Raw genomic sequence first — 22,339 nt, 5'->3', positions numbered from 1 at the left:
GAAGGCATATATTCAGAAGGTAAGATAAGGTTAATAGTTGAGTAGGATGTTAGGGTTAGAGACTGAGATGCTAAAGTTGCTTTTGTTGTGAGAGAAAACTGTTGATCACAGTAAAAAAGAGCCCAGTTCTGCCAGCGTGGCCTTGGCCAGCTTCCACAGTGGAAGGAACACAAAATTCTGGTGGTGTGGTCTAACAGAAGTGTGTTTACCATTCAAATAAATTCAAATGGCACCTCAGGTGGCAGAGGTGTGCTCAGCAGTTGAGATCCATGGGTTCCTGGATAATCAGGCCACTTGGAAATTAACTCTAGCTATCATTCTGGAAGAAGGAGCCCTTGGAATGGTAGATGAAGTTCTTATGGACTGGGAAGTCAACCATCTCATTCTGTCACGTTCTGTAATATGGTGACATGGTTGAGTGCAAAGGAGTCTGAGAAAGGCTGTACTTTGCTAGGTGTTCTGGTTAGGTTTAGCCATCGACTTCACACAGCTTGGAGTCATCAAAGAGTAGAGCCTCCACTGAGGACCTGTCTAGAACAGATTGGCCTATGGGCATGTCTGTGGGGGACTGTCTTGATTGTTAACTGATGTAGGAGGGCTCAGCCGACTCTGGGTGGTACCATTCCTAGGCAGGTGGTCCTGAACTGAGTGAGCTGATTAGCAAGCAGCATCCTCCATGGTTCCTGCTCTACTTCTTTGGCTGTGGAGTAAGGTCTTCTGTTGAAGGGAATGATTTGTAAAATAGCAGGCAGGCTTGCTTTGAAGTTCTTGCTTTGAATTCCTTCACTGATGGACTGTGATCTGAAGCTGTAAGCCAAATAAGCCCTTTCTCCCACAAGGTTGCTTCGGTCAGAGTATTTGTCATAGCAACAGAAAGATAACTATAGCACTGAGTACCTCTTCTCAGCAGCTCGTGTGATGCTTAGAAATGAGTAGACTGTTCATCAATTAAGGTCACAGCAGTTTGTACCCTGATGTCCCATTCGTCCCTTTCCAGACTGGCAGTCCTCTAGAACTTTCCCTTAGGCTTTCACACTCATCTGAGAAATAAGTATGGGTAGGACATGAGGGCTAGAGAGCTCCTTCTGGTATTTTATCTTGGTCTTCCTTCCTTTGATCTCTTTAGACTCAGAACTGAAGTCAGAGAAAATATAACACGGTGATGAAATGCACTGAATTCAGGGTGAAAAAAAATCTTTCGTTTAAATATTGACCACTGGGCTGGAGAGATGGCTCAGGGGTTAAGAACACTGGTTGTTCTTGTAGAAGACCCAGGTTCGAGTCCCAGCACCCACATGGCAGCTAACAACTGTCCGTAACTCCAGTCCCAGGGGATCCGATAGCCTCTTCTGACCTCCGGGGGCATTGCATGACATGGGTGCACTTACTTACATGCAGGCAATACACACATACACATAAAATAAAAATAAAAAATTAATTAATTAATTAATTAAAAAAAGAAAGCACTGACTGCTCTTACAGAGGACTGGGATTCCATTCCCAGCACCCACATGGAAGTTAACAACTGTCCATAACTCCAGTCCCAGGGGATCCGACAGCCTCTTCTGACCTCTGCGGGCATTGCACGACATGGGTGCACTTATTTACACGAGGCAATACACTCATACACATAAAATAAAAATAATAAAAAATTTAAAATATCGGCCACTTAGCCCCCTGTTTTGGTGACTTCAGGTAAGTATTGTGTTCTTGGGCTTTGACTTTCTCATCTTCAAGATAAGGATAAACATTTTTCTCCTCTGAGATTGTCATAAGGATTAAATAAAATTATATATGCAAAGCACGTGGTAGAGTGCCTAACTCATTAATATCATGTAATTATTATTATTACTCATATTTCTATTGTCTACTTGGCACCAGGTGGATAGGTGCCTTCCATTATATTATATGAAGAAAAAAAGACAATACAAAACGGTCTGAGAAAAAACTTGCTTCTGTCTGAACTCATTCCAGGTGGGGAACAATGCCTGGCTCAGCTGAGCGGGTCCTAAGCCTGGCCCATGGTATGCATGGAGTACTGAAACACTCTTCTGGGATTAAGGGAGTTTTCCTTTATGAAAGGTTCTTGTGAAGCTGGAGCATTCTGATGGCACTGGAGTCTCAGCTCACTAAGAAGAGATCTATATAAACCAGAAGGCTCAGAAAGGCAGGTAGGCCAGCCAAGATACAGAGTAGGGCCTCTTTCAGAAGCTCTGCTTTTGGACTAGGTGACATAAGGCCAGTACCAGTGTGAGCAACGAGCAGATGTGATGCTTGGTGCTGCCTCTCACTGCCCAGTCAGTGCACCTGCTTTCTTTCCTGAGTCAGACGGGAAAGCATTGTTGCCTGACGTACATAGAATAAAACTATGCGTTGGTCCATGGCAATTAGTAAATTACAAAACAAAGAAACAAACTTATTCTACACTAAAAATAAATTTGAAGAATACCATTCCATAAGATAGTGATTCAGTAGGAAGCTTCCTCCCCCAACCCGAAAAGACTGAAAGGAAAAAAAAAAAATTAACATCTTGTTTTTCTAGTTGAGTAATGAAGTTCACCATCTCCTTCAGGCTTCTGCCACACACCTCTTTGAGTCCACAGATTCCAAAACGAACGGAGGGTAGAAATAATACGCCATCACCATCAGGGAATTGGAAAGCAGACAGCTCCAAGATTCTAGGGTGAGGCTGGCAGATCTGTGAGAAGAGGAGGGCCAAGATGCTTTTCCTTGGATACCTAAGGATTCATCTCCTTCTTTGCTTACTTTCTTTGGTAGTTGCTTTCCTGTAAGAGGTTAACAGTACAGCTGAAAATAAAAGAGTTGATTTTGGTTCATGCTGTGATCTCATGCAGACATAGACAAAAATCAAGTCACTTGTAAGCACAAATTAAATGCATAATAGAAAGAAAACGGGTTAAGAGTATGGCAAAGGCTAGAAGGGGAATCAACACAATCTCCAAGGTTTGGAAGAGTCGAAAAGATTTCCCAGAAGAAGATCACCAAGGTCAGTACTGAAGGGTGAAGAGGACTCAGCTCAGCCAAGTGCAGGCGGGTGGATAGGAGAGGGGTCTCAGGCAGGCTATTTACTTGTAAATTCCTTGAAAACTTCAGTGACACAGTGACAGACCCGAACTGAGGAGGCACTCTGGCTCAGGTGGGACCTGTTTTCTGCTGCTTCTCTAGTCACAGAAACCCCAGTTTTTCTGTCTTCAGTGCCAGGTTTACAGAGTCCCTTGCAGCCAATTTCTAGTTAGGTCCCTGCTGAGAGAGGCAATAACCTCTTTAATGGGAATATCTCCAAGAGCAGGTCAAAGCACCCAGCTCGTTTCTTGTGTAAAATTAATTGAGCTCCAAGGCCAGGAGGTGATGAGTAGGGCTCATTACAACAAATGATCTCTATTTGAGTAAAAAGACCTTTGGGGTCTTTTCAAGAGCTTGCCTAAAATCAGTAATTATATCTGCCCCGAACTTTAAGCCTACATAGCAGTGAAATAAGGGTGCTCAGAGTTGGAGGGAGGGATGCAAGTGGATTCAACTAAGGCTGACTAGGTGTTTGTCTTGGTTGGAGTCCTGCAGAGATCTAAGCGCATGTTACTCTGATTGTATTTAGTGACCAGCTCTTGGCAAGGTCTTGTGCATGGTCCTGCTCAGTAAATGTTTGGTGTCATCATCAGCATCATCATTGTCCTTCTTCCTCCTCCTCCTCCTCCTCCTTCTTCTTGATCATAGCAGAAGTTGGAGCTATCTTCCCCAACAGCAATATTCATAAAAATCCCAATTTCAACTAGGACACTAGGACGGACACCTCTCCTATTCAAACTCACACTCTTTGTGGGAAGAACTGAGCTGTTATGTATTAATTACTTTTCTCATTTGGCAACAGCAAATTAGGGAAGAGAAGGTTTGTTTGGACTGGTGCTTGCTGTCATGAGGCAGCTGGTCACGGTGCATCTGAAGTCAGATGGTAGCAAAAGAAAATGGCTGGGGCTCAGCTCGCTTTTTCCTTTTTGTTTAGCCCAGGACCTCAACCTATGGAATGGTGCTGCCCACATTTAGGGTGGTATATTCCCACTTCAATTAGCCCAGTCTAGAAACTCCCTCACAGACACACCCAGAGATTTATCTCCTAGGTAATTCTAGATCCTAGGAAACCAACAACCAGTATGATTACACTTTATACCAAAGTTCAGAACTATTTTAGTTAGTAAAATGCTATTTCCTGATCATGGTGATTGGTTCAGGGCTGGGAGCTTGGTTCCATTTGGACCAAATGGAAAGGGAAAGAGATATTTTCTTAGCGTTTCTAGAATTGTACTTCATAATTTTTCTCAGAGAGCTTTTCAGAGTGACTCCTTCCGCTGTCTCTGAAGAAGTGTGGGCCTTTGGTAGGTGTTGACAAGCATCTCAGAGCTTGAAGTACACCCTGCCTTGGGGGAAATCAGCATCATGGGAAACAGCAGAAATGTGGCAATGACTAAGTTGGTGAGCTGCTGAGTCAACCCCAAACTACTTTCTATCATCATTCACCCATATATCATCTTGTAGTAAGAACCAACTGAGTTAATTTACTACTGTTATATTTATAACCCATATCACCTAAAATAATAGAGACCCTGATATCAGAAAGTGGGGCATTGTTGATTACAAACTCTAAAGTCGTAACTTGGTTGAGGTGGCTTGAAGGCTTCTGTGGAGAAGTCCATTTGGTCGATCAGTTGCCCAGACACTATGGGAGAGAAGCCATCAAAGTGGTAACTTAAGACTCTGTGGGAAAAGGAGAGGTTCTGGTGCATAAATACGAAGGTCCTCTTAGAGAGATATTGAGGCTCAGATAACCTTTTCGAACACAAAAGGAGAATAAAATATGACTTTATTCCAAGAGCTCATTTAACCCAAGTTGAGTTTTATGTAACAGGTTACATACTAACCAGAGCAGGTATCAGGGATCCTGTGTTTCTTGTTGAGGACTTAAAAATAAATACTTCTTCATGTTTCTGTTTAAGTGCTTGCACTAAGCATTCACCTTTTTAAGGTGGGTTCTGTGGGTATTTGAGCATACCTGTCAGAAAAAGAAATTATGCCCGGCATATAGTAGGTGTGCATATGTGATTGACAGAAAAATGAATGACGTCCATTAGGACAGTACAACAGAAGTTAGAGACTGGGTATGGAGACAGGTCACTCTTTCAACCAACGGTGAGCGATTTTGAGTGGAAAAAGTTTAGGCAGATTGATCTCCATCTTTTTGGTGGATTTCTTTTTTTATAATAATTTCTTTATTGAGCTTTTTAAATTTCATACATTTCCCAATCAAATCCAAACCTCCCTCCCCCTCCACCGCCCCCCCCACCGAACCCTATATACTCTGCTGTACATGTTAAGTCCTATTCATTCAGGTGTTTGTATCAAAATGTCCTTCAGTGTAAATGCGGCCGCTGTAGTCTAGTCAGTCCATCCAGTGGTTGTATGTAAGTCATACTCTCCTTCACCCAGTAGCAATCAGTCTCAAATAGTTCTCGATCTAGTGCTGACCCACCATTTATTTCATACCTTCCCTTTGGCCCTTGTTTAATTGGGCTGACATGGGTCCTGAGCTCAACACCGTCACTGCTGCAGGCACACAGGAGCAAAGCCTCCATTGGCCTGGAAGCCTCCACCTCATCTGTTCATGAACCAGCCGTGGCTCTTACAATCTTTCTGCCTCTTCTTCTGCAATGGTCCCTGAGCTGTGGGTGGGTGAGGTTCCATATAGGAGTCCCATATTACACTCTAGAGTCTCTTATTCGCCAAAACTTGGCCAGTTGTGGCCTTCTGTGTGCATCTCACTCTGCTGTACAAGGAAGCCTCACTGGTGAGAGTTGATGGGTGCATTAGCCCTCTCTACCCCTTATTCCCCTATGCTCCATAAACCTTAGTTGTAGAGATTCGACTGCAGATGTGTCACCTAGTACTGGGCATTTCCCAGGTGCGTGTTCTCTGTGCCTGACCAGATGTGCGATTCTGCAGTAGCCTCCATCTGTTGCAAAAAGAAGCTTCTTTGATGAGTGCTGTATGGCATGCTTGTCTATAAATATAAAGATCGATATTTAGCATATAGTAAGATGTTTCTTTTGTCTTGAGATATGAAAGAGATAGGGTTTTCTCCAGGTTCTGGCTTATGTCCAGGTTTATGTCCTTTCCTGTCATGTGTATTTGGCTGAGTTTACAGTGCCACCCATGAGTTCCCGCCCATTGAAAGAGCATTAAATCCAACTAGATAGCTATTGATTGCCCCCCCCCCCAGATAACAGTGCCAGTACTGCACCAATAGAGGTAGTTTGCCGTGCCAGTTGTCTTGGTTATTAGGCTTCAGGACTGGGATGGACCATTGATTGCTATTCTCCCTTAGCAGTTGCATACCACCTTCTAGCATTATGACAGCCAAACTTCTGTTAGAAGGCCTCCAGGTCAGTTCCTACTCCACTGTTTCAAGTCCTGTACTCCAAGTATGTCCTTTTCTCAAAAGCAGGGTTTTATCTACTTGTCCTGGGAGATATCAAAGAGGTTCAGCAATATCCTGTGTAATTTTGGGAGTCTGCTGGACCACCTCCACTTATCATTCTAAGGGAGGTCTCTTCTGTCTGGCACTGTGTTCCCTGCCAAGCAGCTCCCAGGTATAGAAATGCATTAATGTTCAGACACTCTATGTGCATTTCTCATAGGGTTTTGAGGGCATCACTTTTTCCTCTAGGTTTCCTAGTCCCCCGAGAGTCACTCATCTCCACTCTTTTTCTCTCATCCGGCTTCCCTCCTCTCTTCCTCCCTAGTCACAGTGACCCCATTATCCCCACCCTCCCCCCAATGCCTCTGGACTCCCACCATCCTTCCTCTCCTGACTTCTCTCCCTCCCCCATACCTCCCTCCTCTCCTCCCTGCCGATTACTCCCACTTTTCCATCTCCCTCAGGTAACGTATGTTCCCTACTGTCCCCCTTTCAGGTTGTTTCTTTTCCTTTACCTCCAGGTATTCTTTGCCTTTACCTGGCTCCTGGTGTTACATCAGAATTTATGTACTCACGTATAAGGGATTGGTGCTACAATCCACAAATGAGGGAGAACATACATTTCTTGCTTTTCTGTGTTTGTGTTACTTCACTTAGTATAACACTCTGTAGCTCCATCCACTTACCTGCAAATTTCGTAATTTCGTCTTTTCTTACTGCTGAGTAGCTACTCTCTTTACAATAGCTAAGACACAACCTAAATGTCCCTCAACTGATGAATGGTTAATGAAAATGTGGTACATCCACACAGTGGCGTTCTGCGTACCTGTAAATCATTCTTATGAAGGGCAGCAGATCCGCCTCCTGAACACTCCACACTGCTGGGTATTAAAACGAGAGACAGGCGACATCAGAAGACACAGTGGCCTGGATCCTTAATGGGATCCAGTGTCAGAATAGTGCCTCATGGACAGACGTTACAGAATGCAACCATTTCCCCCAGATAGCCATCCATCCACCCAAAGTTCAGGGGTCTAGATAGAACTGCGAAAACTTTTGGAAAAGATAACACTGTGTGGCCGCCAGAGAAGTGTGATTCCTATATTCTTCTCTCCAGAAAAGCATTGTGAAGAGTGTGAGGGGCTGTCGGATCCCAGGGGCTGCGATCAAAGATCCACTCCTCTCCTTCCCTCTGGAGCAGGCAGACCCGCTTCACACTATAAGCGCTCTCTCAAAGTCATCTGCTGACTCTTCTTTGTCTTCTTTGGTCCTGTACTGTTGTTGCTGTTACTGCAACAACAACTGTTACTGTTTTTCCACATTTTCATTTTTGCTTCTTCCTAGGACCTAAAGTGAGGCACATTGCCTGGGCACTTGAACAGCTAGAACATTGCCTGGTCACTAGTGTAGTAATCTCTGGTATATAAAGGCAAGAGTCAGTACCCTTCATTCTAGGCTCGAAGCAGAGCGGCCCTTCTCTCGGTTTGTACCCAGTGCAAGCATTTTCTTGAGCAACCTTGAAAGAAGGAAGCAACAAATAATGTGGAAGTCATGGTGACAGAACAGGTGGAGCAAGGATAGCAGCACAGGCTCCCTCCTCTGTAAGGTAAGCATTCAAAGGCTGTACAAACTGTGCTCTTTAACAAGGATTGATTGCTGGGAATCTCTCAGCTGATAAAATCTTTGTATTCCTTGGGCTTCGTCTCAGGATACATCCCTTATCACTGACCCTTCTCATTCTGCGTGTGCATGTGGACATGTGGGTGTGCATGCATCTGGAGGCCAGGATGTCTTATTTTCTTGAAACAAACCCCAGAGCTTGCCCATTCAGCTAGACTGTTTGGCTAATGAGCTCCAAGGATTCACCTGCCCCTGGTCGCGCCCCTGGAGCTCTGGGGCTACAGGCACACAAGCTGTTGTCCCAAGCTTTTACGTGGGTGCTCGAGATCTGAACTCAGTCCTCATGCTTGTGTGGTAATCATTTTACTTACTGAGTGATCTCCCCAGCTCTGATAATCCTGTTTTTATAGTGCTGTTAAGGAGATGAACTAGAACAACTTTGGCATGAAGGTCTAGCACTGGGGAGTAGTGCTATTGTCATTGGTCTGGAGGTGGTAATTTGGGGAGTAGAAGGAGTAGTGGGGAGCACTTAGAGCACCTGGGAGCACTCAGAATGCTCCTGCCCTGCCATTACAGAGAATGCTGATGAGTCTGAGCTAAAAGACTGAATCTGTGGATTCTGTAATTATTGGCCTCTTCCCTCAGGTTTCTGAGTTTTGGGGCCAAAGTCAAAATAACCATTTTTTACCCTAAAGTCAATGCCTTCTCCTTAATTTAGAAGAACTATTATAAATATTGAATGACAGACTTAGACTCTAAGTAGGATGGGCTGTGGTCTGGCATGCTCTACAAAGTATGTGCAGGGGAGGAGACTGAGACACATTGACTGAATAGCAGTGTGTCCCAGGCTGTGTCAAAGCTGGAACAACTCTTCGTTTTCTGCTATCTCAGGTGCATGGGCATTGGCCTAGCCAGGGTATGACTGTTTCTTTTTGAGTCTATTACGTTTGTCTTTCAGTTGCCCTGGCTTTCCAGAGGTCCTGGGTTCTGCTCCATGGAAGTGAGGATTCACAATCTGAGTCTCTCCATCCTATTTTGGTACCTAAGATACTCTCCTCTTACAGCCTTCGATGTCTCTGTCTTTCTTCCTCACCCACGGCAATGCCTATGTTCTTCTCAGATCAGTACCCCACTTCCTGTACGGATTAGGTTGCTACACACCCATTTGTTGGCTATGTTAAATTCATAGATTTTATAATCACGGGTAGTCTGAGTAGTGCTGGGCATTGGAAGTGAGACAGGGGTAAGGCATAAGCTTTTCACTTTACTTCTTTAGAGAAATGTTTGTAGTTCTATATATTCCTAAGACATTTTGTCAGGAGGAAAGGGAGGCAGGGATTGGTCAAGAAAGTGGCTCTGAGTTAATTTGCCATTGTTTGAAACCCAATTCTGCTACATGCTGTCTGTGTGACCTTAGGTAGGTACTCAATTTCTGTGTTTCTCCCAGGGAGAGACCTGGAATCACTCTCTCCAGGCAGCTAGGATAAAGGCATCTGATTATGTCAACATGCATATAAATGCACATGTGTATGTGGACTCACACTGGCATGCATGGCTTTGCATCTCTTTGTAGGCTGGCACCTACAGTTTTCCTACCTTGTCACTTGAAAGTTTTTCTTTGAGTTTGGCAGCATGGATCGTTCATTCAATGCATAAACATGTAGCAAGCACCTAGGAAGTGGCAGACCCCATTAAGAGCCGAGGAAAGGGCTATGAATTAAACATGTTCCCTCACTTTAAGGTACACTGTCTATCACCAGAGAATAACTGTGATGTTGTGTGTTAAGGACGTGAGCAGGGACATGAGAGTAGAGAGGGAGGTGTGAGCAGCTCTCTGGGGAGAGCGGAGGGAGGGCGTGCTGGGCCAGGGAGGTGAGAGGTGTCATGAAGACGGAGCTGTGTGTAGCAGAGACCTGGGAAGGTGCCTCAGGTAGAAAGTTTGGAAGAACAAAGATGGGGCCATCTAACAGGGCAGGTGATATGGGGGGGTTCCTTTTAATTTATGTGTTTTAGTTTTACCAAATAACTGGTAGATTTTTAGGACATAAATACTCAGTTGTTTGGACCTATCTACTTAAAAGGAAAAACAGATTTTTCTTTCGATCTAGCATTGCCTAAAATTATTAGTGAGATAATAATTAAACTGAGGAAATATGGGAAATTCTTTTCTATACAAATGGGAAGACATTTCTCAGATACGCTTCATTTTTCTGCACTGGTAGCTCTCAGCTGAAACTGTGTGTAGGGTCAAGACTGTAACACTGTTACATGTATGGATGTCCCCAGTGTACACACACACACACACACACACACACACACACACACCAGAGTGATTTGGCCACCATGGCACCTCCAGAGGGAAATTTACTTTGAGAAATGAAAATGATTAAAAATCAATTAGGATATCGTTTCTAGAGAAGTGGAGGGGATCAGAATCAGGAATTTCTAGGGAGGAATGATCCTGCTAATGAGACTTCTGGAGGAGAGGAAGGCCTCATTGATACTGTGTTACATAAGGATGTTTTCATGCACGTCTAAGTCTGTTGAACATATATATCCCCTCCTTGTCTCTCTCTCCTTCCTCCCCCGTCAGTCCCTTTTGTTCCCTTAGATAATTCCACTTCTATTTTTGCATATACATTGTTTTATCTTTCTTTATAAAATATAAGACCCACAGGTAGAAGAAAACATACAATATTTATCTTTCCGAGACTGACTTAATTCACTTAATACGATTATCTCCAGTTATATCCATTTTTCTGCAAGAGACATAATTTCATTATTCTTTATGGATGAAAAATTCCATTATTTATGTATATATAAATAAAATAATGATTTCTTTATTAATTCCTCTGTTGTTAGACACTTAAGCTGGTTTCCAACTTAGCGATTGTGAATAATACTGCCATTAACATTGATGTGCAAGTATCTCTGTGACATGCTGACTTCAAGTTTAGGGGGTAAATATACATGACTAGGACAGCTAGGCCACATGGTGTATCTATTTTTAGCTTCTGAGAAACCTACATACTGATTTCCATAGTGGCTTGATCACTTACATTCCCAGCAGCAATGCGTAAGGGTCCCTTTTTGTCTGCATCCTCACCAGCACTGGTTGTTATTTACTTTTTTTTTTTTTTTTTTTTTCATGATTGCCACTCTGACTGGGGTAAGATGGAATCTCAATGTAGTTTTAATTTTGATTTCTCTAATGACTATTGAGGTTGAAATTTTTTTCATTTTTATTAGTCATTTGTATTTCATCTTTGACCCATCAGCTTCTCTACTGTGTCTACAGAGTTTCATCAGAATGAGATTACATCATCTTAGCTTTGTTTTGAGTTTCATCCTGATTGCTGTCCATATGCCTAGCCTTTCATTACTCTATAAAACCATCTGGCATTTCCTTAAATTGCTCCTGCAACTGTCCTGGGTGCTCCTTAAATGTTCTGTCACACATCTTCAAAATTGGTGCTAACTTTGCTGTTAAACACTGGCTCTTGTCCTTCGTAGCGAGGCCTTCGGAAACCTCACACAGGGCAAGCATGGTTTATGAGTACTGTCAGCAGCACTCCTTGGACGAGTTTCTCTCTGCTTGTAGAGTGATGCAGGCCTTTGCCTGTTCACCATGCCTACTCACTCTACTGAGGATTGGGAAGACCTGCTTTTAATAGAGGTCTTGATGTAGAATCCCACCTCTAATTACACAGCATTTCTTGGTTCTCAAATCACCTGTGATTTGACCATGGCCTGTACCTGGTCTTCCTTTCAGTCTTGGAAGTAGCAGCCGACCTCCACTTGCATCATTGCTGTCTGATTTCTGTGATGTCTGACACTTCCAATTTGTGTGCTCTTTCTCCCAGTACTTCTATCAGACTTCTGACCGCCTGCCTCTTTTCCCTCTTGGTGATCCGACACATTGACCCATGACCCTGAAGGGGGTGGTTTCAGAGACTGTATCTTAAACATCTGACTTCTAGATGGTACACTATCACCTGAAGGCTCCAGCAACACCTACAAGTTCACTGGCCCAAACCTGATCTTTTTCCATAGATTATCTTCTTGGTCACACAGCTTGAAAAATTGAACATTATTTCTCATTTCTTTCTTTACTTCATTTCTTATCTCTTATATAGTGACGGTCTCCACATTATAGGAGGAACAGGATTGGTCTGTCTGTCTCCATTTTTCTCTCTTCCTCCTTCTCCCTTTCAGGATTTTACTAATTCTCACTTCTACAGTAGACTGTTAAAGGCTCTTTCTGCCTCTGTTACGCTATTTTCTTTTCTGTTGCTGGATTATTCTTCCAAAACTCGGTTTGGAATACTTCACTCTCTTGCTCAACACATGTGGATTTTCACGAGGAATGTCTCCCCCTGATTTCAAAGATCTCAACAGTACAGTCAGTATAGCAGTGGCTGCATTATGTGTCTCTGGACTAGACTGCAAATCATTTCACAGAATTCTCTCTTTTATATGTGAGCCACAAGGAAGATCCTTATTGTTCAGAGGTTGTGAGGAAGGTGCTGCCACTTTGAAGTGCACATACATGTTGTACGTGACCTGGTGACTCACCTGGGTGGCGTCAGGCAGTATCTAGGCCTCTAGATCCTCTTTTACTTCTGTCTCCTTGACCTGGTATGTGCCTGTAGCACCATGATAAAAACAAACCCAAATTCTGCGTGATGTGCTTGTCACTAAGGTCAGAAACAGTAAGAAAAGAAAAGTTCCATGCTTCTTCATGGGGTTACAGGTCATGATTACTTTTTAATAACCATAGCTTATTGATACGTAATTAATTTCACATTTCTAATGTTTATTGATTTTCAGTATATTTACAGTGTTGTGTAGCATCACCAGCATAAACTTGGGAGCGTTTTGTAATCTCAAAGGAACCTTCATATACATTACTGGTCACTCTCTATTTTCATCTACCCCTATCTCTACCTCATCTCCAGCCCTAAGCAATCAATATCCATTTCTGCTTCTATGAATTTACCTATTTTGGACGCTTCATATAAAGGTAATATGCAATATATGGCTTTTATTACATACCTTCTTTATTATTAGCATCCTGTTTTCAAGGTTAATTTATGTTATATATATTATATATATGTGTGTGTGTGTTTTTACATGTAAATCTTTGTATGGCTAGGATATATGTAATATAAGATAAATATTTTTATTTCTCTTTCCAAAGAGTGGAATTTCTGGGGCATATGATAACTCAAGTATTCTAGTTTGTATCTCCATTGGTGTGACAAAATACTCTGACCAATATCAACTTGGGGAGGAAAGGGTTTATTTGGCTTACATTTTCTGGGTCACAGTTCATCAGGGAGCCCAAGGTAGGAACTCAGGGCAGGAACCTGGAGGCAGGAGCTGGAGCACAGGCCATGGAAGAACACTGCTTACTGGCTTGCTCTTCTGGCCTTGCTCAGCCTGCTTTCTTATACAATATGGGGCCACCTTCTTAGGGGTGGTACCACCCACAGTGGGCTGGGCCCTCCCACATGGGCTGGGCCCTCCCACATGACTCAACAATCAAGAAGATGCCCTACAGACATGGTCACAGGCCAATCCAATTGAGGCAATTCCCCAATTGAGGCCCCCTCTACCCAGGTATGTCAAGTTGACAACCAAAGCTGTCTAACACAGCAAATAACTCATTTTGAGGCAGCAGCAAGGACATTCTCAGATATTTGGGTTTGTTAGGGATCTCCAGAGGGGCTTGGATTCTTTTGTACCAAAGAAAAGAATTAGACTGTGACACTTGGATAGGAGCAGAAGCAGGGGCAGTTTATTAGAAAAAGATGCTCTTCTGAGAGCAGGTTGGAGCAAAAAGCAAGCTTGGGAGCTCAACAGCTCTGCTGTGCAAGAGTTTGGGCTTTTATGTTACACAGCACAAGACTTTTGGGGTTATTTGCATACTGCGTTATGGCTTTGTCACACAGTCTGTTACTTGCAGCCTTACATACAATCTCATGCATCACATATCTCAACATCTTAAATCTCTACTCAGGGGTGTGTGTTTTAGTATTACAATGAATTATAAGTCACTTCCAGGAACTCTGGAGTGCTTCTGTGTCTGCTGCCTGTGCTGGGGTCCAGATTTGTATTTAATTGGTTTGATGAAGGGGGTAGGAGTTTGGGGGATGGGGGATGTGGTGGTTCCAGCCTTCTTCTTTGCCAGCTGGTTTCTTTCATGTGTGAATGTGGCAGCCTTTGCCCGGGGCTCTTCTGAACCTCTCACTGCTGTATTCTCTTGCCTTACAATCTATACTTGAAGTAAGTGTCCAATATTTACATTCTCACTGCCAAGCCAACAGGTTTCGGTTTGTCTACATCCTCAGCAGCACTTACTGTTACACGTCTGCCACTTTGATCAGCACCATCTCAGAGGGTATGAAGTGGTGTCTCACGTGGCTCTGATTTTGTCCCACAATGACTATTGATGCTGGGCATCCTTTTATCTGTTCATTGATCATTTGTATATTGTAAACTCTAATAATTTTGGCATTTCATGTTCTTGTTTCCCTTTTCCTTTTAGAATGTATGATTTCTAGACCGCTCTCAACTGTCCCTTACTGAGTGAGTGCCTGCTCTGGGGACTTTGAGAGAACCCATCAGAAGCAAAGACAGCATCCTTTCAGACTGGCTGCTGAACCATCTTCTACAGCTGGGTAAGCAATGACCCCAGAACAAATCCTCACACATCCTAGTGCTTCTGTGTCTCTGGCTGCCTCAACTCCACATTGGACTCTCATATTCCACTGCCATCCACACAGTTCTGTTCCATCTTTTCTAGCTGAACTGAGGCCCTGGACACATCCTCTTTGATCACCCTATGCTTGTTTGTTTCTTTCTTCTATCGCATGAGTTCTTTTTTTACTTCCTCTTCAATTCTTACCTTTGGAAAACCTTCATATTCCTTGTCGTCTTTAGCCAATATACTAATCGTGTCTTTCAATATGGTTTCTCTCCTTAAAATCACTTTCTTTCTTCTTTTGCCATCTCCCAAGGAGACTGAAAAAGAATGATGAAAAGTATACATAAGATATTCTCTTCTAGTATCTGGCACAGGTAGGTGATGAGTGGTGGCTCATTCCGTTCAATTTCCATCTCCACAGTGTCTGAGGAGCTGGGTAAAAAGTGCTCTACTTTTTTTCCAGTTTGTAGTTCTGGAAATGAGGACGGGAGAATCAAATGACTCATGTTGTTGTGTATTTTCCTCTTTTCTTTGGTTTCTAGATCCTTCTGGGAGAGTTTGGACTTGGTGCTCTAGGTTCTAATACTAGACACACCCTTTCTATGAAGACCTATATTTGCAAGATGATGGTGCCCATGACTTCCAGTCATAAAAATGTCTCCTTTTATCCCCTCAAATAATCTGAAAGAGCTGTGGATTCAATAAATGAATATGGATCTAATTAGTAGCATTGGATCTAATTTATAGGTATGGCTCATGCTTGCATCACACAGCTGAGTTTTCAAAGCATTTTTTTCCTTGGCCCCACATGGCTACCCTTGCTGTGGAATTAACAGGGCAGGTGAGGACATTTTGCTGGTGATGACACAAGAATGCAGGTAGCTTTTATAGTGAGTGACTCATGAATTCTGATTCCCAGGCTAGACCTTTCGCCACACTCCTCACCAAGCAGAGTACAAACATAGCAACCCATTTGACTTAATCCTGGACCCCTGCCTGCTTGATCTGGAGGGATAAGTGCTTTGCTTCATTTCCCCCATCCATCCAACTCTGACCTTCATACTGTTGCGCTCAAGAATCTAGGATACTGATGACATGGATCAGAGAGGAGAAACAAGTCATGTTTGATAGTTTTTTTTTCATTGCTACTGCATAACAAATCACCTTAAAACTTAGTGAGTTAAAATAATGAATTGTTTTTCTTAAGATTCTATGGGTTGGTTGGTGAGCCCCTCAGCCTGAAGGTTGGCTGACCTGGAAGATTCAAGATGGCTACATTTTGAAGTCTGACAATTGAGGTCAGTTTTACTCCTGCGACCTCCCATGGTTTACCTCCACGTCTAGAAGGCTAGACCGAAGGCCAGAAAATTCAAGATCTATTAAGACTTGGGCTCGCATCATGCATCACATCATCTACACCACCTTTCTGCTGATCACAGTCATTGAAAGGCCAACCTGACTCAAAGCTAGGGCAGATGCACTCCACCTCTCGATGCGTGGAACTTCATGTTCGTATTGCAAGGCAGTGCAGGGAAAACTGTTGGGCACATCTGTGCAAACAATGGAGCATCAAGTCACTATGTACTGATTGAGTTGGAGACCTGGGCGTGTCTTTCTCACTCTACAACATTAGTCTTGCTTAGGACCCGACTTTATGTGAGAATAGGCTCAATGTTTTGGGCCTCCCAACCTTCCCTGCCTCCAAGACATGGTGGAATATTTATGTATCTTCATGGCCCTGGGAGAAGGGACTCAGGCCTGCCCCTTTTGTGTCCCATGTCCTGTTCACTTAGGGTTTATTCTGTCTAGGAGTGAAAAAGGAAGCACTGGCCTTTAATCTGTTGTTCCTTCATTTCCTCTCTCCCATCCTTTCTTCCTCTTCTCCTTCTCCCTTCCCCTCCTCCCTTCCCTTCCTTTCCCTCCCCTCCCTGTTCTATTTCCTTCTCCCGTCCCTCCCTTCCCTTCCTCTTTCCCTCCATCCCCCTTTCCTTTCTTTTCCCTATCCCTTCCCCTTCTCTTCCCCTCACTTCCTTCCCTCTCCTCCCCTTTCCCTCCCATCCCCTACACTTCCTTTCTTGTTCATTTCTTCCCTTCTTCTTTTTCTCTCTCCAGGCAGGTGGCTTTGAATTCAATGTGTAGACCAGGCTGGCTTCCAAGCTGCAGTCTTGCCTCGGTCTCCTGTGCACTGGAACTATGTGTGCGCCTACGCCTGACCACTTTTTTGCTTTCTTCTGTTTTCTCCAGCATAAGATGACTCAGTCCTTCTTATGTGATGCGTTTCCCTTGGTCCTGACTTATTACTTGACTGTTTCTTCCAAACTTTACTTCTTATCTACAAATATTTTGCAGAGGCCTAAGAAAACTTGGTTCTGTTCCTTGAAAGCTTAGTCTCTCAAAACTATTAAAACACTTAGAATTCTTGATGGGCTATGAAAACTGTCTTCACTTTTTTTTTTTTTTGCTATAGTAAACCATCCATATAGATGTCCTAACTCTCCAAATATTAATCTAATCTGACATAATATTAATAACTAATTATATATAGTTAAAATTTCAGGGTCTGGAGAGATGGCTCTGTGGTAAAGAGCACTGACTGCTCTGGTAGAGAACCTGGGTTCAGTTCCCAGCACCCACATGGCAGCTAACAACCATCCAACCTCCAGTTTCAGAGGAAGATAACACCATCTTCTGACTTATCCCGGCATTGCACAACAGAGGTGCACATACACACATGGATACTACACAATCATACACATAAAATAAAAATAAAATATTAAAAAATAATAATTAAAATTTCACCATATTTTGTTGCTTTGTGAAATTATTTCATTCAAATAACATCTTTTTCTGCAAATCATCACCTTGATAGAACCAATGTATCTCTCCATGTATCTAAGGACACGCTTTTAGTTGTAATTATTTTACAAGCATGCATTCTCACATATACAAAATCTCAAGATTGGTAGGAAAATCATGCTTAGCACTGTAACAAACACATTGAAGTCACCGACTTAACATCTAAGGAAACCACTATGCATTGCTCATAAAGGTGGACGGTTTTGCTGTTGTGTGTGTTCTCCAGTTCATAACAGCATGCTCCAGGCTTAATTGATACCATGTTGATGTTAGCTGATTGGCAAACATCTGCACAGATATATGAGCCCTGCTTAACATCGGGGCAATGCATCGGGTCTAGCTTATTTAGCGGTGATGAGGACTTTTAAGAGAGTCAAATGGGTAGCCTGACTGTGGGACAATCAGCTCTATCTTCCCATTCTATTTTGGGCTTCCCATCTTCAGGATTCTGTTTTCTTGCCTACAGATCTGCCTGATGGACTTAGCTTGTCTCAAGTCCTCACTCTGGGGCCTAGGGGATTGCTTCCCACTGAAATCTCTTTGGGAGATTTCAATTGCTTTTGAATTAGTTATAGGTTCAAAAATGAGCAACTCCCATGATTACAATGCGGGTTTTAAAATTACTCCATTTCAAGTTGCCAGAGAAGCAGCATTAACCTGTCATCTGAGAATTCTGTGCGGTCATGAAGAAGATAGGCGTTTGAGAGGTGGAAAAGCAGAAAAGTACCAGCAAGGCCAAGGAGCAACAGCGATGGCCTTCGGAATGACTTCCACTCAAGGCTGCCCCTGCCTCGCCTGTCTCTCCTCCTTTGAATGGAGGCAGAATTTCAGGTCTCCTTTTTAGACCTCAGTTGGGGGGCAGTCTGTGGCATTCCAGCTAAAACAAGTCACTGAACACACTGCTCTACAGATTCTCCCAACTCAGAAAGTTATGTCACTGTTTAATAAAGATTTTGCACGCACAAAGCTCTTATGCCAAATATCAGAGGACCGAGGCTGGCACAAACGGGATTTGAGTAATTGTCCCTGTGTAGTCTCTCCACCTGTCTCTAACATAGGCAGAGAAAGCAGGACACCACAAAAGCCAAAACATTAAACAGGGCTTTCGAGATGTTTTTTTTTTTCCTTGATTTTTAATTTTTTTTTTTTTTGCATTTTCAAAATATTCTGGGATGACTTTGGTATCTATCATAAAATCAAACCCCATTAATGAAAATGCTTTTGCAATCAAAGAAAGAGGGCTGGAGAGATAGCTCAGCCAATAAAATGTTTGCAATGCAAATATGAGGATCTGAGTTTAATTCCTAGAAGCCACATAAGAAAAGCCAGTCTTTTGTTCTTTGCACATTGACCAGTTTTGGGTCTCTGTGTTAACTGCCATCTGTTGCAAGAAGAAGCTTCTCTGGTGAGAGCTGAGAGATACACTAATCTATGGGTATAACAATAAGTCATTAAGAGTTCAATACTATGTGCATTTAACAGGATAACAGCAGTAGGTTCTCCCTCAGGGCTTGAGACCTGTCTAGCCAAGGGTTCTATATCACACCCCCTCCTCCCAAAGCTCAGGAATCATTGTGAAAGAGGGGGCAGAAAGATTGTAAGAGTGAGAGGTGGTAGATGATTACGTGGATACAGTGTTGTCTGGACACCACAGAGCAGTTGGACACATGAACCCACAGTGCTTGTGACAGCATGCACAAGACCTACGCAAGCCCAAGCAAGACAGAAACTCAGCGTGGAGGAGGAGGTGGGCAAGAACCCAGCCCTAGCTGAGGGACTATTAGCAGTCGATAGCTTCTGAGAGAGGGAGAGTCAGTTTTCTTTCTTCTTGTATTGAGTTTTTGTGTATTAATCAAATTTAGACCCCATCTTTGCCCACATATTCCACCCCCACTGGATTTCATGCATTCTGTCCTATATGCTAAGTCTTTTCCAGTCAAGCATTTGTACTCAGATGTCCTTTGGTGCAAGTTTATCCTCTGGAGTCTGGTCAGCCTATCCAGAGTCTCTCCTTTAAAGAAGATCAACTCTCAGTTTTCTTTAGGAGTACAATGCTGGGTAGGTTGACCAGACTCCAGGGAATGGACCAATGCCCAAGAGCATTTGGGGAACACAATTTAGATTCAATAGACCTTAAAAAAATAGAAGACATAGAGTGAAGGGGATAGAGTGGTGAGGGTTAAGTCTGAGAGGAGATAGGGGAGGGGGTGTGAATATGATCAAAATACATTGCATGAGCATCTCAAAGAATCAATAAAAATATTACTCAAAGAAAGCCAGGCATGCTTGCCACAGTGGGAGGAAGATCAACCACAACTACCACCCCCTCCAAGGCTCAGGGACTTTTGCTGAAGAGGTTGGTGGAAAGAATGGAAGAGGCCGAGGAAGGGGGTGGAGTGTTAACTGGAAATGTCTTCCAACCACTATGCCAGCAAGCTATAGTCACACCTCCTTCCCACACTCATCAAGGAGTCAAGGGAGGAGTCAGTTACCCCTCCCACCCAATCAGTTGACGTTAGCTGCATGCTGGGGGAGGGGCAAAAGATTTTATATGTGTGTGTGTGTGTGTGTGTGTGTGTGTGTGAACACCAAGGGGCACCTCTCTCACCATTTTGTGCAGCTGTTGGGAGATCTGATCTATATTTGAATGTGGACTTTATGGCACAGCCATAAATGTGGGACTCCCACTCTTCTGTAAATAAACACTATCCTCTGTTAAAAAATAATAATAATAAATAAAATATTTATAAAAAAAGAAAGCCAGTGTTGGAGATGTGGAGACAGGCAGAACCCTGGGACTTGCAGCCATCCAGCCTAGTCAAATTAGTGAGCTGCAGGCAAATGAGAAACTCTGTCTCAAAAAACAAGGTAGGCAACCACTGAGAAATAACATTTGAGACTTCCCTCTGATCTCCACACACATATGCAGACATGTGCATGAACACACATATACATACAAAGAAGGAATTAAAGCACACAAATTTATGAGATAACAGCTGTGTTATTTTGATAACTGTGGAAGCTGACTCTGAGATGAGGATTTAAGAGCAAGTAGTTTATTTGGAAGTTAATTCTAGGCAGGGCTACTGGAGTGTTTGGAGGATGCCCAGCTAAACTGGGATCTTAGTACCAGAGCACCTAGCAGCCCTGCCTTAACAGGAAACAAAGGACGCTGGGTGTGTTTACAGTATGTCTTTCTTAAGTTACTTCTTTTACCTGGCAGTGACCTAATGACTTGTGGTATGACCCATGATGTCACTTATATAGGAAGCTTGTTTACACCGGAAGATATCCTCGTGTCTCTTGTCTGTCCCATGTCTATTTTATTTCTGTGTGTCTGCCATATCCTTGCTCAGGCACTAAGAACTCTCCCATGTTCTCCCTGGCACGTGGGATAGAAACCAAGTCTGGGTACTTGTGATGCTTTACACAGAAGGTGTAAATTCAATACAGCACCACAGTAATGACATGTCACTGTTTACAGATCCTGAGCAGAGAGCAAGGGCATGGTGAGGCAGAGAGGGAGAGAGAGAGAGAGAGGGAGAGAGAGAGAGAGAGAGAGAGAGAGAGAGAGAGAGAGAGAGAGAACAAAAGGGAATAGGGTATGAATCATTTTAAGTTCACAGGCAAATCCCTGTATTCCTTGAATGATTCATTTAAAGGGAGCAGTGGGGAAGTGACCAGTGTGCTAGGAGAGAAAACTATATGTTAAGTTCATATCTCTGGCCACCATATTGGACCATTTATTTAAGTGTGCTACTGGTAATGCCTAGGCTGCATTCTTTCCTCGGTCCTTCCAGTGTAACGGGAGAGTGGAAAAAGAACGGGAGGGGATAGAAGCCAATGCAAAATGTGCACGTAGATTATTTCTCTGGGAATTCAGGGTTTTCTTCAGCAGCAATCCCCTGGGAGCTGGTACAGAACACAACTGAGTCAAGTCATTCTTGGGTGAGGAAGATAAGGTCTTTGACTAGCAATGACCATACAGCCTGAAGGTACTTAGGCCAAACTTGGAGAAGAACTTTTAAGTACCAAGACAATATGGGTGAGGCCTTGACAATCTACAGCACCAATGAACCATTGTCAGAATGTAGGAGGACATTTCTTAACTATGAAAGTATGACACAGGGCTGGCAGACAGCGTGCTTTCACGCACCTGCAACAGAGAATCTCAGAACTGATATAGATGCATTGGCCTTGACCTTCTGTTTGACTCCTGCTGATGATCTGTGTAAAATAAGTGGGAAACTATATATAATAAGCAAAGAGCTGATTCATGAAGTCTCTCAATAACTATTTTTTGACTAATGAATTTATTATCCAAACCTAGAAGTAACCACAGCCACATGGAGAAATTCCAGGAAGATCCATGGTAGAAGCCTATGCTGGCATGACTATGTATGTTTTTCTTTCTTGGTGCTGAGATTGGAACACATGGCAGGCAAGCAAATAGAAATTTTACCACAAATTTAAACACACAGTTGCACAACTCTGAATTAGTTTCCTATTGCTACTCTATCATCTACTTCTGTATCTATCATCTATCATTTACCTCTGTATCTATCATCTATCTGTCTGTCTATCTATCTATCTCTATCTGTCTGTCTGTCTATCTATCTATCTATCTATCTATCTATCTATCTATCTATCATCTATCTATCTATCTATCT

At 43.0% G+C, this 22,339-nt stretch overlaps 1 long non-coding RNA gene across 1 annotated transcript in view; it reads left to right on the top strand.

The window, feature by feature from the left end:
• The window catches only part of LOC115067077, a 59,125-nt gene extending 43,627 nt beyond the window's left edge, over positions 1-15,498 (top strand). Inside the window, exons 3-5 of the long non-coding RNA XR_003846508.1 lie at positions 14,655-14,787; positions 15,127-15,187; positions 15,356-15,498. This is a non-coding gene — a long non-coding RNA (uncharacterized LOC115067077). The remainder of the gene's footprint in view (positions 1-14,654; positions 14,788-15,126; positions 15,188-15,355) is intronic.
• Positions 15,499-22,339: the final 6,841 nt, after the last annotated feature.

The sequence above is a fragment of the Nannospalax galili genome, unplaced genomic scaffold (assembly GCF_000622305.1).
Source record: "Nannospalax galili isolate Female #2095 unplaced genomic scaffold, S.galili_v1.0 scaffold765, whole genome shotgun sequence".
NCBI classification, from domain to species: Eukaryota; Metazoa; Chordata; class Mammalia; order Rodentia; family Spalacidae; genus Nannospalax; species Nannospalax galili.
This window is presented reverse-complemented; position numbering and strand designations above follow the sequence as displayed.